This window comes from Acipenser ruthenus, chromosome 42, assembly GCF_902713425.1.
Source record: "Acipenser ruthenus chromosome 42, fAciRut3.2 maternal haplotype, whole genome shotgun sequence".
Lineage (NCBI taxonomy): Eukaryota > Metazoa > Chordata > Actinopteri > Acipenseriformes > Acipenseridae > Acipenser > Acipenser ruthenus.
This window is the reverse complement of record NC_081230.1, coordinates 9904186-9910642: the sequence shown is the minus strand read 5'-3', so window position 1 is coordinate 9910642 and position 6457 is coordinate 9904186. Positions and strand designations below refer to the sequence as shown.

Below are 6457 nucleotides of genomic sequence, written 5' to 3'. Positions count from 1 at the left end.
ATTAAGTAAATCGACACATGTTTTTTTGTAATTTTTTTTATGTTCATACAGAAAGTTTGTTCTTTACATTGTACAAAAAAAATGTCTTTATTAAAACAGAAGCTGTGCATTTTGTATCTGAGTGTGTAAAATGTAGAACTGCATAACAGAGACTGCATAATCACACTCTGAAATAATAAGGGATCGCATTTATACACCATGTGAAAAAGAAACTCTAAACAAAAAGAACGATGCTGATTATGACATCACAATGATAACAACGAAAGCGTGCGATCACCTTGTTACCACTGTGATGTCATAATACATCAGAACCATAACAGGATTCCACCGCTGCTGTTCCGGTCCAGATGAAGGCAGGGCTGCACAGGATCTCCCTGCTGATGCAGTCTGGAAGATGGCTTCTTATCCCCTCCTCGACACAGGCCTACATACAGACAGACAGTGCCGCCTTTCATTAGCTTTGTATTTGTGGAGTTAGTTATTTTTATACACATTGAATAAATATATATTTTTTGATTAATTAAAATATATTTTTTTATATGCCTTGTTAGTTCTAAACGTGCATATGTATAGATATTTTGCAGTCAGAGAATGCATTTTCCTTTTTCTTTAGATGTGTGCTGGCATGAGAAATATCTCCAAAGATCCTGCCCCACGTCACACCCCGGGGGTTGTGGTCAGGATAACGGGCTCTCGTTGCTTGTTAACTTGTCACCTTGCAGCTGACAGAGCCTGGCAGTGGCACGCGGCCCTGGTTTAACCCTGCCTCTGTCAATCATCATTATTCTGTTTCATTCCTCAACCCCGCGCGAGCGCCGGAATGAAAAGGCGCGCGGGTGACAGATAGATGACTGTCACCGCCACGAGAAAAATCAGCGGCACGGAATGCAGCGCTGGCGTGTCTGCCCTGATTGGTTAAGGGATGAAGAATCGTCCGCACGGTCTATTAGTTATACGGCGGGCGTGTCAATATGAAATGTGTTGAGTCACATGTGTTTGTGATGGGTTTTTTTTTTAAAAACACAAACAGAAAAAACATAATTAATTAATAAGAAAAAAAATATATAAACACACACAGAATGTGCTTATTGTGTGTGTGTGTGTGTGTGTGTGTGTGTGTTTTAATTTATATTAATGTCATGAACCCTATCGCGTTTAGCCACGATTGATTGATTGAATCTAGGGTGAGGCGGACAGTTTCAAATGTTCACCACACGTTTTAAAGCCACGGCTCGTTACAGTAATCTTGAATAAAACGCCTTCCAAAGAACTCCATTTCCCATTATCCTCTGGTTCTCCCATGATTCCACCAACCAGGCAGCCACAAGCAAAACAAGGGGCAACTGCAAGAATGGGGGACACGTTCACGCAGGTAAGTAGACGTGATACATATAAATATATCTGATTTCATATAAACATTATTTAAAGTAGGGGACCAGTGAGGGAGCAGGTGCAGCAGGTGTAACTGCACGCGGGCCCACGCACTCAGAGAGCCCCGGAGCGGTTCGAAAGTTTTTATTTAGTTATTTATTAACAATGATAATATCCTTCACATTTATATTAGCAGATGTTATCTTCTGATTTATATTCTGCGTGCACGATTCATCCTGGACAGTTCAGACGGAAGCTGCTTAGTGCTGCTGCGGGCATCGAAATATCCTACAGCGAATCAACGTGGCTGTATTTCTGATGTAATAATAATAATAATAATAATAATAATAATAATAATAATAATAATGCTTTCCTATGTGAGACAATTTATGCAAATGTCTGTGCAGAATTGTGAATTCCGTAATCATTTCTGTGATCGCAGAATTGGGGAGTCCTGGTAGGATTGGTGATTAAACCTGCTAGTTTATGATTAAATAGTGTCGTGTTGGATGTTAAGATGTACGCAGAATCAAATAAAGTTATTGAGTGGAAAACGTTTTTATTACGCACTGTTTCATACATGCCAACATGCAGACAATTCAATATAGTTCAACACTGAACACGTGATTTGGTATGTTTGATGTTTATAAATAAGGGTTAAATTAACGTTTGGGCAGGGGGGGCCCCACAATCAGGTCCTGCAGTGGGGCTCATCTTCCTCTTCCTCTTCCTCTTCCTCTTCCTCTTCCGGTAGGAACACCACATTTTGGAACACGCAAATCGAGAAAGTTAGAAATTAAACAGCGTGGTTACACTCGATAATAATAATAATAATAATAATAATAATAATAATAATAATAATAATAATAATAATAATAATAATAATAGCGTGTAAGTAGAGGTTTTGCATAGCTGCTGAGATGCTTTGAAAGGACCGGTGATGCGCATCGACACCCCGCGGTTTCAGATAACCATTCAATCATGGTGCTGTCTGAATAGCTAGTTAATTAGTTCAAACAACACGGGAACAGCTTTCACTGGATAGTACACTTAAAATAAAAAATACAACGAGCGCACGATAACAGCGTTCAATAATACGTGTAAGGAAAGAACCACACCAGACAAATCCAAAATAATTGAATAGAATACATACATAAATAGAGTGATAGATAAATAAATAGATCAATCAAAATATGCTCTTCGTAACGCGTATTAATAAACAAACCATGGTAAACTAACCCTTACAAAAGTTTATATAAGCGTAGCACGGTGTAATAAAGCATAGGGAAGCATTGTAAAGCACAGAGAGGTCTGGTAAAGCATAGGGAAGCATTGTAAAGCACAGAGAGGTCTGGTAAAGCATAGGGAAGCATTGTAAAGCACAGAGAGGTCTGGTAAAGCATAGGGAAGCATTGTAAAGCACAGAGAGGTCTGGTAAAGCATAGGGAAGCATTGTAAAGCACCGAGAGGTGTGGTAAAGCATAGGGAAGCATTGTAAAGCACAGAGAGGACTGGTAAAGCATAGGGAAGCATTGTAAAGCACAGAGAGGTCTGGTAAAGCATAGGGAAGCATTGTAAAGCACAGAGAGGTCTGATAAAGCATAGGGAAGCATTGTGAAGCACAGAGAGGTATGGTAAAGCATAGGGAAGCATTGTAAAGCACAGAGAGGTATGGTAAAGCTTCCATTCCTGGAAGCGCCTATATTATCTCCCTGCCCCATTATTAACCCTGTCAAGCGAGGTTCCCGCAAGATGTTAAAGCAGCGGGGTTTACTGTTCGCTCTCCTGTGTATTTGAACCCCGCCCTCAGCCTTTTGTCTTTGCTTTTTATTGTAATTGACTCGGTGTGGAGGATGCTGTAGCAAGGCTGGGTGCTTGGCACGGGTTTCACATCGCCGTTGCGCAGCCCTTTCTTTGTCACCAATCACCCTTAACTGGAACGCGTTTAAAATGCCATTGATCTTGATAAAGCAGACCCTTAATAGGACAGTAACAGTTGTACGCGATACAGGAAGTCAAATCTGTGAGATAGATGCTCCTCAGCCTGTGAGTTATAATCCATCCTCCTGACTGATGCTCACGCTGACTCCCATTAATACCGAGCAGAGGAATAAAGGAGAACCGTAGAGGCGACTCCAGAAATGGTTTTCTTCTGAAAGTCTTTTTATCGCACTGTGCAATATACGAATCGCTGCCAAAGGGTTGTGGTAAATGTTAAGAATGTAACATACGCGTTTAAGTAAGACTGACTTACGACACCGGAAGCAGACATCTCTTAATGTTGTGCGTTGCGTCACCGTCTAAGATTCTACGTCATCATGAGACGCGCGGGTTTGGAATTTAAGGTAAAACTAGAAGAATCTTCTCTGTATAGCTGCTTCAGTCTCTGTGTGCACAAGTTCCGCGTGAAGTTTCCTGCATGCATCTATATTTTAATGCATGTGTGTTTTTTCCTCAAGGTTTTGGCAGGGCAACTTCAGCAACTAGACTTCACACAAGCTAAAAATTGTACCAAATAAATCGTGACCGAGGGTGGTATTTTAGGGGGAGTGTGGTAACCTTTAATAAAAATGAGCTGTTGTCAATATTTTTTAAAAAATGGCATAATATTATTTTGAAAAAAGTAAAAAAAAAATGTAAAGTTACAAAATATATTATTATTATTATTATTATTTATTTCTTAGCAGACGCCCTTATCCAGGGCGATTTACAATCGCAAGCAAATACAAATACATTCAAGTGTTACAATATAAGTCATACAATAAGAACAAGAAATACAATAATTCTCAAGTGTGACAAACCACAATTCAATAATACAGCAGATAATAGTGAAAGTTACATCAGGATATGATTAAGTACAAAATACTACAGATTAAACACTTGGGAGATTACAATATTCTGAGGTACAGGATTAAATGCAGTAAAATAGGGGGCAGATAAGAGCAAAATAAAGCATATTTAAATGAAGGGTGATAGTGTCCCAGGATACAACAGAGGAGTTCTACAGGTGCTGTTTGAAGAGGTGAGTCTTAAGGAGGCGCCGGAATGTGGTCAGGGACTGGGCAGTCCTGACATCTGTAGGAAGGTCGTTCCACCACTGCGGAGCAAGGGTGGAGAAGGAGCGGGCTCGGGAGGCAGGGGAGCGTAGCGGAGGTAGAGCCAGTCTTCTAGTGCAGGCGGAGCGGAGAGGTCGAGTGGGGGTGTAGGGAGAGATGAGGGTCTGGAGGTAGCTGGGTGCAGTCTGATCAAGGCATCTGTAGGCTAGTACAAGAGTCTTGAACTGGATGCGAGCGGTGATCGGGAGCCAGTGGAGCGAGCGGAGTAGTGGAGTAGCGTGGGCGAAGCGAGGTAGAGAGAACACCAGGCGAGCAGCAGAGTTCTGGATGAGCTGGAGCGGACGGGTGGCGGACGCAGGGAGGCCAGCCAGGAGGGAGTTGCAGTAGTCTAGGCGGGAGAGTACCAGGGCCTGGACCAGGAGCTGGGTAGCATAGTTGGTGAGGAAGGGTCGGATTCTTCGGATGTTGCTCAGGAAGAATCTGCAAGTGCGTGCCAGAGTGGAGATGTGCTGGGAATAAGAGAGGCAGGGGTCCAGGGTGACTCCAAGGTTTTTAGCTGAGGAAGAGGGAGAGAGTGTGGTAGATTCCAGAGGAACAGAGATAGAGAGATCAGAGGAGGGGGAGGAGGAGGGAAAGAAAAGGAGGTCAGATTTAGAGAGGTTGAGTTTGAGGTGATGCGAGTGCATCCAGGAGGAAATAGCAGACAGACAGGTAGAGATACGGGAGGAGATGGTGGAGTCAGAGGTGGGGAAGGAGAGGAAAATCTGAGCATCATCAGCATAGAAATGGTATGAGAAACCATAGGATGCGATGAGGGGGCCCAGGGAGCGGGTGTAGAGAGAGAACAGGAGAGGACCCAAGACTGACCCTTGGGGGACTCCAGTCAAGAGAGGGTGAGGTGTGGAGGTTGCTCCACGCCAGGTTACCTGGTAAGTGCGGTTGGAGAGGTAGGAGGAGAACCAGGCCAGAGCAGTGCCAGAGATCCCCAGGTCAGCAAGAGATGATAGTAGAATAGAGTGATCAACAGTGTCAAAGGCAGCAGAGAGGTCGAGGAGAATTAGGACAGAGGAGAGAGAGGCAGCTCGGGCACACTTAAGTGAGTTGGTGACAGAGAGAAGGGCGGTTTCAGTGGAGTGAGCAGAGCGGAAGCCAGATTGGAGAGGGTCAAGCAGAGAGTGGTTGGACAGGAAAGCAGAGAGCTGGCGGTGTACAGTCCGCTCGAGGGTTTTGGAGAGGAAGGGTAGGAGGGAGACAGGACGGTAGCTCTGGAGGGAGGTGGGGTCGAGGGTAGGTTTTTTGAGGAGGGGAGTGATAGAGGCTTTTTTGAAGGCAGAGGGGAAGATGCCAGAAAGTAGAGAGGTGTTGAGGAGGGAGGAGATGAAGGGGAGTAGAGCAGGAGCAGCAGCTTGAAAGAGGTGAGTGGGGAGGGGGTCCAAGGCACACGTGGTGGGTTTGTGACCCTGGAGCAGGGAGGAGAGGTCAGAGTCTGAGAGGGGCAAGAAGGTGGAGAGGGAGGGCGAGTTAGTAGGGGATGTAGTGGGTGTAGGGGTTGGAGCAGGAGGGGGTGCGGGGGAGGGAGAGGTGTTAAAGAGTTTGCGGATATCTGAGATTTTAGAAGAGAAGAAGGAGGCAAAGTCGTCAGGGGAGATAGAGGAGGGAGGAGGAGGGGGGGGAGGGTTTAGGAGGGAGGAGAAGGTAGAGAATAGTTTACGTGGGTTGTTAGTGGAGGCTTGGATTACAGATTGGAAATAAGCACATTTAGCAGAGGAGAGAGTAGAGGAGAAGGAGGAGAGAAGAGTGCGGTAAAGGTCTAGGGCAGCAGGGAGTTTGGTTCTCTTCCATATATATAATAAAGTTGCAAATTTAACATGAACTGTTCCGTTGTTGTATAATTTGTAAGTGTTTTTTTTAACAGTATCGTACGTAGATAGAGCATTACTTTCTCACACGTCGATTTTATTGCTGCGTCTGTCAAATAGGGAGATAGACAGAATACTCCCAACAGCTGTGTGCTTGCGATTGACAGACAG

General features: G+C 44.2%; 1 long non-coding RNA gene across 1 annotated transcript in view; it reads left to right on the top strand.

The window, feature by feature from the left end:
* Positions 1-455, top strand: part of LOC117400887 (uncharacterized) — a 16629-nt gene extending 16174 nt beyond the window's left edge. The window contains exon 5 of the long non-coding RNA XR_004661839.2: positions 1-455. This exon is cut by the window's left edge and continues 162 nt beyond it. This is a non-coding gene — a long non-coding RNA (uncharacterized LOC117400887).
* Positions 456-6457: the final 6002 nt, after the last annotated feature.